The sequence below is a fragment of the Psammomys obesus genome, unplaced genomic scaffold, assembly GCF_907164565.1.
Source record: "Psammomys obesus unplaced genomic scaffold, mPsaObe1.curated_primary_1811, whole genome shotgun sequence".
Taxonomy (NCBI): domain Eukaryota; kingdom Metazoa; phylum Chordata; class Mammalia; order Rodentia; family Muridae; genus Psammomys; species Psammomys obesus.
The window spans coordinates 1,226,586-1,235,595 of record NW_026587382.1 but is presented as its reverse complement, the minus strand read 5'-3'; the positions used below and the strand labels follow the sequence as shown (position 1 = coordinate 1,235,595).

The following is a 9,010-nucleotide window of genomic DNA, read 5'->3' as shown; positions in this document are numbered from 1 at the left end:
TGTCTCCTCTAATGATGCCTCCCACCTCATGCCTTGGTCCTATAGGCCTGGCCCCAATATCAAGGAAGTTGGTGGCTTACAGACCACTCACCAGGTCAAACACCCTGTTAGATGGAAGGACTATGATGGGAACACGGATGTCCTTTTTCCCCTGGTAGCTGAGGTGTGGCAGCCATGTTGGTCATCACGGATAGCTTGGTTCCGATTTTGCTGCTTAAGTTTTGTTTACCGTGAAGGGCTACCATTTATGAAGGGCTAGCGTTTAAGAGAAATCAGCAGTTGCTCTCCTGATGTCAAACGTCATCGTTGCCTGGGGAACGCTAATAGTCTTTGTGGTTTTACTTCCTTCTGTTAACGCTTGTATTGTATTCTCGATTCATTAAATTTTGGCACCTTGATCAGAGAACTTGATTGACTTGGTGTCCTCCTTGTGTTGCCCCGCCTTTCTTTTCCCCAGCCCTCACTCAGGAGGTATTCCAGTGTTGCTGCAGGCAGTGACAGGTGGTGCTGAAACCTGGGATCCTGAGAACGAGGAGACACTGAGGCCAGTGAAAATGGACCACAGGAGCATGCACAAATCAACTGACTAAGGTAGAGTCGGGTGGCAGGATTTATCAAATCCTTAAAACAGGTTCTTAAGACACGAGGTATACATTTTAAATTAAAACTCTGCAAGATTTTTTAGACCAGGTTGATTATTATTGTTCCTGGTTTCCTGAAAGCAGAAGTTTGAATTTGGCTATGTGGGACCAAGTCGGGTCAAAATTAAAAGAAAAAGAAGCTGGGGCTATGACTTTTGTGTTACGGCTTTAATAAATGAGGCTCTTTAAGGCAGAAAAGTCTGATGAATGTACTAAGGAGTCTATGGACTCCATTAGGGCCCACTTAAAAGAAGTTAGAGAAGAAAAAAATGTCTCAAAAAGAAGAAGGTGAAAAAGTGCCTCAGGGACCTTCTGACCCAGATGATTGGGTGGATCTGGCTGAGACTAAAGAGGAAGTTGAGCCCCAAATGAGAAAAAAGAAAATTTTTTATGGATCAGCCCAGAGAGCATTAGAGGAAATTCATGAGGAGAAAGGACTAGACATAGAAGATGAGGCTGATCTGGAGGAGGAAGCTGAAAAATACCACAATCCAAATTGGCCCCCTTTGAAATCTAAGGGTCCATGTTCCTAGAAAGAACTGATACAACACAATGGGGCAGGCAAGGGAAGAGAATTTATGTCTCCTATAGAACAGGTTATGGATAGGGCTAGACGAAGGGGTGAGAACCTTTCTGAGTTCCCTATGGCCTACCCAGTTGTTGAGGCTTTGGATCCACAGGGAAATAGAATCAGACAACATGTTAACATCGAATTTAAATAATTAAAAGAATTAAAAACAGCGATTTCCCCCTATGGGCCTACCGCCCCTTTTACTTTGGTGCTTTTTGAAACCTTAGCTGATAATAATTTAACTCCATTGGACTGGAAAACTGTGACTCGGGCAATACTGTCCAGAGGAGGTTATCTCCAATTCTCCCGCAGAACCACCACCCTTAATGTCCAGACTGGAAACCCTGCATGAAATTTAGATATACTGATAGGAGAGGGCCAATATGAAGGTAATCATAATCAAATTAATTACTCCCTGCAGTCTACGCTCAAATTGCAGCCACAGCACGTAGAGCCTGGCAAAAATTGCCTTCTAAGGGAGAGATGAACTCTGCTCTGGCAGTATTAAGCAAGGATCTGATGAACCTTTCCAAGAGTTTGTGGACAGGCTGCTAAAGGTAGCAGGAAGAATTTTTGGAGATCTGGAAGGTGGAGTCCAATTTGCAGCAACTGGCTTTTGAAAATGCTAATTCTCTTGCTGCTGCCTGTGGATCAGGAAGATGAACTCTTAGCTCCAATGTGTACTAGTGTACTGCCATGCTCTACCCCATGAGGATAATGGACTAGACCTCTGAAACTCTTGGCGGAGCCAAGATGGCAACTAGCACACACAGCTTCTGAGCTGTGGAAGAGCTGAACGTCTGAGTTGGTGAGTGGAAGGACCTCTGAACCCAGGAAAACAACAGTGAGGCTTTCTAAACAACAGGGAACATCGCAGGAGGTGAAAACTTTGGTCTCGGGTCACTGGGTCACCCGGGGACTTGTTTGGGAAAGGCGAGAAACGATCCTTTGATCTCCGGCACTCCCCTCTCCCAGACCTCCCTCCTCCTCCGCGCAGCGGACTCATCTTTCTCAGCGCAGACCTAACTGCCTGGGGTCTGCAGCGGCTGAGGCGAAGCTCCTAGCCCTTTAGCGGCAACTGCCAGCGGTACTGGTCCCAGACCCGCACAGCGGCACCATCCTCCCAGGGTCCCGGGTCTGCTAGATGCCACACTGGCTCCACAGGATCGCGATCACTGACGGTACGGCCCACCCAACCCCACAGTGACAGAGAATACGCTACATACTCACCAAAACCAGGCAGAAACGCCATACAAGCTAGGCACACCAGGTGCTGGGCCTCCTAAGCTTGGAGAGCACAGTGGAGAGACCCCAGGACTTCCCAGAAATCATCTGGACTGGCAACCCAGTTACAGCAGGACTTCCTAACCTGGCGGCAGAGCAGCACTGAGCTGGCGGGGCACATCAACCCTCCGGCTTAAGACCAACCAGGGCCAAACCAGAGAACAGAGAGCCTGGGTACCCTGATCCCAGCTGATGTAACCACCTTGAGATCTCCAGCTGCAGCGGGACCTCCTAACCTGGCAGTGGCAGCAGCACTGAGCTGGCAGAGCACATCAAAAAGCAGGGCCAAACCAGAGAGCAGAGAGCCCGGATACCCCGATCCCTGCCAAGTGACCTGCCTGAGAGTGAGGGCACCCTTGAGAATCTGCAGAGCCCCAGATTCAGGGCCCTCCTAAAACAGAAGCCAGGCATCGAACCCCTCCCACCCACATACCCACTTTGGGAAACAGAGTCACTTGGGACATTGAAGCCCCTGCTCTGTGGGGCCAATTGAGGAGTTAAGGCAGTTAATGCTCGACCATCACTAGCGCCTGCTACATATACAGTGCAGAGCCCCTCCCACTCACTCAAGGGTTCAACATTATCTATCACTCTGTCCCCCGAGACACACTTCCACACACACTTCTACACACACACACAAACATACACAAACACACGCACGCACGCGCGCGCGCAAGCGCCTGCATTTGCCCCGTTTGTGCCTGCGTAATTTTCTCCCACAGGTACAGTTAGTCCTCAGCACATGCTGAGGACACGGGACCTCTCTCAGCTTCCTGAAGAACTCTCCAGACACCAAAGAGAGACAAAACACTAAATCTACAGAACAAAGAAAAGATATTAAAAGCAGCAAGGGAAAAAGGCTAAGTCACACCTGACTTCTCATCAGAAACTATGAAAGCCAGAAGGGCCTGGGCAAGTGTCATGGAGACTCTAAGACATCACAAATGTCCACCCAGACTACTATACCCTGCAAAGCTTTCAATCAACATAGATGGAGAAAAAAAATATATTCCATGACAAAACTAAATTTATGCAATATCTACACAGCAAACCAGCCCTACAGAAGATACTAGAAGGAAAACTCCAATCCAATGAAAACAACTTCACCCAAGAAAACATGGCACACAGATAATATCCCAACAAAAATGAAAAGAAAACAAGCAATGAAACACAGTAAGACCACCGACTCCAATACAAAAGAAACTGACATTTATTGGCCACTATTATCTATCAACATCAATGGACTCAACTCGCCAATAAAAAGACACAGACTAACAGAATGGGTGCGAAAACAGGATCCAACATTCTGCTGCATCCAAGAAACACACCTTTGCAACAAAGAGAAACACTACCGCAGAGTAAAGGGCTGGAAAAATGTCTTTATAGCAAACGAACCCAGAAAACAGGCTGGGGTAGCTATCCTAATATCTAATAAAACAGACTTTCAACCAAAATTAATCAAAAAAGATGAGGAGGGACACTACATTCTCATCAAAGGAAAAAGCCACCATGAGGACATCACAATTCTGAACGTCTATGCCCCAAATACAAGAGCGCCTACATTCATAAACAAAACATTACTAAAACTTAAATCACACATCGATCCCAACACCTTGATAGTGGGAGACTTCAACACCCCACTTTCACCAAGGGACAGATCATCTAGACAGAAACCTAATAAAGAAATAAAGGCATTTACAGAGGTCCTAAAATCAAATGGACCTAATAGATGTCTACAGAACTTTCCACCCAAACGCAAAAGAGTATACCTTCTTTTCAGCACCTCACGGAACCTTGTCCAAAATAGACCATATAGTTGGTCACAAAGCAAGCTTCAACAGATACAAGAAGATTGAAATAATCCCCTGTATTCTATCTGACCACCATGGAAAAAAGCTGGACATCAACAACATTGGCATTAGAAAAAAGCCTACAAGCACATGGAAACTGAACAACTTGCTACTCAATGATAGCTGGGTTAAGGAAGAAATAAAGAAAGAAATTAAAGACTTCCTAGAATTCAATGAAAATGAAGGTACAACATACCCTAATTTATGGGATACAATGAAAGCAGTGCTCAGAGGAAAATTCATAGCACTAATTGCCTTCAAGAAAAAATTTGTGACATCTCATACAAGCAACTTAATGGCCCAACTGAAAGCCCTAGAGAAAAAAGAAGCAAATGCACCCAAGAGGAGCAGACAGCTCTCCCTCCCTCATTCCTGCAGCATTCCAAGCCGCTTTTGTTCTGTACTCTGGCTTTCAATATTTCTGGCCCCTAAGAGGCTATTTCCAAGCTTTAAAAAAAATCTTTTCTTCCTGATTTCTGTACACTCTGCTCCTAAAATATATATATATATATATATATATATATATATATATATATATATATATGCTTTAAATTCCTTTTCTAATGATTCATATAATCTTCTCATTACATTTACAAGATTTCCTTAATCATAACTAACCTTATTTTATCTTCTTTTAGACTAGGACAACGACGAGCCTCATTTTAAATTGGTATGGATTTTTGTAAAAATTCAAAGTTATGTTTTCACTACGTATATGCTTCAACCCTGCTTCAAAATAAATTTTATATAATAATGAAATTTCAAAGTTATAAATATCTATTCAAATTAAGTTGGTTTAAAATGTACATCTAACTGCCTATGTCTTTCCGGTTTCTAAATTAATAAATGCTGTTGCTGCTTCTCCTGCTGTGTGGTGCCCGTGATCCAGTTTCACCACTAGGCTTTCTGCCTAATTGTGTCGCTGGCCAGGTGGTCCTTCTCTGGTCTCTCTTGCCCTCTTCCCCTTCTCTTGGCCTCTCTTGGCCCTCTCCCCTTTCTCTATTGGGGCACCCCCCTCTCTCTTTCCCCATCATGTCCTGCTCTCCCTTCTCTCCCTCTCTTCATATCCATCTAATAAACCTCTTTCACATAAAAGATCTGCTGTATGCCTAATCATCATTATTAGTGTGTCCCATAACATTACACCTAGTGATGCAGTTACATTCCAAATGCATACAAGGGCATCTTCCTGGACAAGGAATAGGAAAAGACTCAAAGCATTCCTTTGCCAATTACTGTTAAGGAAAACAATGGAAGAAAAGGCCTAGAGGCTTTTTAACAGGGGCCACTGTGGAGCCTTGAGGTAGCCATTCCATTGGACCTGAGATGGTCACGAGTATGCAAGTCATGCTGGCTCGCTATTCTTGTTTTCAGCAGACACCTCCTGTTTTGCTTGGTTAAGCCTCCTGTTTTGCCTAGTTAAGCCTCCTGTTTTGCTTGGTTAAGTTTCCTGTTTGGCTTGGATAGGTTTACTTGGAAACCTATATAAGTGGTTTACTCTGAAATAAAGATGGCGCCAAGGCACTTTTTCAGAGCACTGTCTTGGCGTCACCTCTTCGTGTTCTCTGTCTCTTTTAATTCCCAGCCCCTTGTGCAGGCGGTTACTATTGGTGGTCGTGGGTGACTACAGAGCTGCCACCCATGCAGAAAAAATTGATTGGATTTCCGACGATCCTGTGTGGGTTGACCAGTGGCCCCTTACTTCTGAAAAGCTACAGGCTGTACATGACCCAGTCAAAGAACAACTTCAGGTGGGACACATCGTTCCTTCTAACTCACCTTGGAACACCCCCATCTTTGTAATTAAAAAGAAATCTAGCACAATTTTAGCACAAATTTAGATTACTACAAGACCACAGGAAAGTAAATGAAACCATGATTATTATGGGAGCACTGCAACCAGGGCTCCCCTCCCCTATTGGCATTCCTCAAGACAATTACCAGAATATCTTAGCTTTAAAAGATTCCTTTACATCCTGAAGATTGCCATCGGTTTGCTTTTAGCCTCCCTTCCATTATTTTAGGGAACCCATGACGCACCATCAATGGAGAGTACTGCCCCAGGGCATGGCCAACAGCCCTACTCTTCGTCAACAATTTGTGGCCAATGCCACTGCTCCAATTCGGAAAAAATGGCCTTCCATTTACATCATTCATTATATGGATGATATCCTCTCATCTTCTCCTGTAGCCCAGGATGTTACGGTTTGTCGTGCAGATTTATCTGAGGCTGTATCCCAACCAGGGCTAAAGATTGCTCCAGAAAATGTACAAACTAGAGATCCTTATAGTTTCCCAGGCTTTATTCTGTTTCCTCAGGCTATTACGCATCAGAAAGTACCAATCAGAAAAGAGAATTTTAAAAACATCAATGATTTTCAAAAATTATTGGGAGACATAAATTTGCTTTGGCTCTATTTAAAATTAACCACCGGACAACTTATGCCATTGTTTAATATTCTTAAAGGGGATGCAGCTCCAACTTCCCCCCGAGGTCTTTCTCCTGAAGCCAGAGATGCCTTGTTTTTAGTAGAACAAATTTTAGAGAAACAATTTGTTACTTATTGGGCTCCAGATGCTCCCCTGCTATTACTCATTTTTCAAACACAGTTGGCTCCAACTGGATTGTTGTGGCAGTCCAATCCTCTACTTTGGGTTCATTTATCTGCTGGCCCCAGTAAAGTAACTTTGCCATATTATGAAGCCAATACGCAAGTCATTGTGGCAGGATATACCCAAGCAAGGGCTTATTTTGGAACAGAGTCAAATAAAATTATTACATCACATAGAAAGGCTCAGACTGATTGGCTTTATGCAACTTCAGATGACTGGTTGCTTCCTTGACTGGATTTTCAGGACAGCTAGATAATCATTTTCCTTCTAATAAGATTATTCAATTTTTTACCTTACATAATAGTGTTGTCTTCCCTCCCATTGTAAAAAAATAAGCCCTTGACTAATATATGCTCCATCTTCTTTGATGGGAATGCTAAAGGAAGAGCTGGTTATACTGTCGATTGGCAAAAAAAATTGTTTTTCAAGTTCTAGGGTTATCAGCTCAACTTGCGGAGTTGGAAGCTGTTCATACAGTTTTACATTTTTCTGAGCCCTTTAATCTGTTTGCCGACAGTGCATATATTGCTCAAGCCATTCCTAAACTTGAGACGGCAGGTCAAATTTTGCTGACCACCCGAGCTAGTCAAATGTTTAATCAACTCAGAGAACGTATTCAGGCTCGCCATCATCCTTTCGCTATTAATCATGTTGGAGCCCATTCTGGCCTTCCTGGGCCTCTTGCTCTAGGTAACCAGACTACTGATGAAGCCTTGGTGGCTTTGGCTCAGGAAACACCCATACAGACTCAATTGGCTCATGAATTGCATCATCTTAACAGTCATTCCTTACGTTTGACTTATGACCTTACCAAAGAACAAGCCAGAGAAATTGTTTAAAAATGTAATAGTTGTGATGTCTTCCTCCCGGTGCCTCATCTCGGGGTTAGTCCCCGTGGGCTGACCCCAGGTCAGCTATGGCAGATGGCTGTGACCCAGTGTATGGAGTTTGGAAACTTAAAATATATCCATGTTACTATGGAAACTTGCACAGGATGTATTTTCGCCACCCTGCATTCTGGAGAGGCTGCACGCATGTCTAGCCACTTTTGCCCTCCTTGGTGTACCACATCAGATAAAAACTGACAATGGGCTGGCTTACACCAGCAAGCCTCTTCAAACTTTTCGCCGTAAACTAAACATTAAACATGTTTGCCGTAAACTAAACATTAAGCAGATTAAAGCCCAGGAAACTCTAAGGATCTCTCGCTTGTACATTTTCTGGAGCAATCTTTAGCCCTGGTTGGGACAGAGCCTCAGATAAATCTGCATGACAAACCGTACCATCCTGGGCTACAGAAGAAGCTAAGAGGATATTATCCATATAATGAATGATGTAAATGGAAGGCCATTTTTTTTCCGAATTGGAGCAGGCATCCCGTATAATCCTATGGGACAAGGAACGGTAGAATGTGCCCATGCTACCATTAAGATGTATCTGCAAAAAATAAAGATGGGGAACTGTGTCCACCACATTCCTCCGGAGCTCCATTAAATCATGTACTTTTTATTTTGAATTTTTTAACCTTGGATAAACATGGAAAATCTGCAGCAGAACGCTTTTGGCACCCTGAAACGGCGTGCCACCATGCCATGGTCAAATAAAAGGATCCTTTAAAAAACTCATGGCATGGACCTGACCCCGTTTTAAGGATCAGTTTGTGTTTTCTCACAGGATGAGGATGCTGCTCAATGGCTGCCAGAGAGACTGGTGTGACGAGTGGATTACATCAAGGAACAAGATCATGCCTCGAGTGACGATCCTGCTGATCCTACTAAATCTGATTCATCCGGTGAAGACTGATATGGACCTTTGGGCGTTTCTGCCGATGCCTCCCCTCCTGATGCGGGTATCTGTGGACACTCATGTCTTTCCCGATGTCTACAGCGCCAATTCCAGCTCCGGACTCCCATCACCGGCATTTATGGAAATTAAGAAAATTAGTGGTACATGAACCTTTTCTGGTTCCCTCTGCTTTGTTATTCCCGCCAACTCTTTGTTGGCGCTCTCTGGCCCTTGTGTGTCCGTTAGTATGCAGAGACATGCTGATC

At 44.0% G+C, this 9,010-nt stretch overlaps 1 long non-coding RNA gene across 2 annotated transcripts in view; it reads left to right on the top strand.

Moving 5' to 3' along the window:
• Positions 1 to 5,997, top strand: part of LOC129673837 (uncharacterized) — a 10,370-nt gene extending 4,373 nt beyond the window's left edge. The window contains exons 5-6 of one of the 2 annotated variants that reach the window (XR_008719739.1): positions 458 to 591; positions 5,932 to 5,997. This is a non-coding gene — a long non-coding RNA (uncharacterized LOC129673837). Of the gene's footprint in view, positions 1 to 457; positions 592 to 1,633; positions 1,685 to 5,931 lie in introns of those variants that run through there. The other variant, XR_008719740.1, reaches the window with a different exon arrangement.
• The last annotated feature ends 3,013 nt before the right edge of the window (positions 5,998 to 9,010 follow it).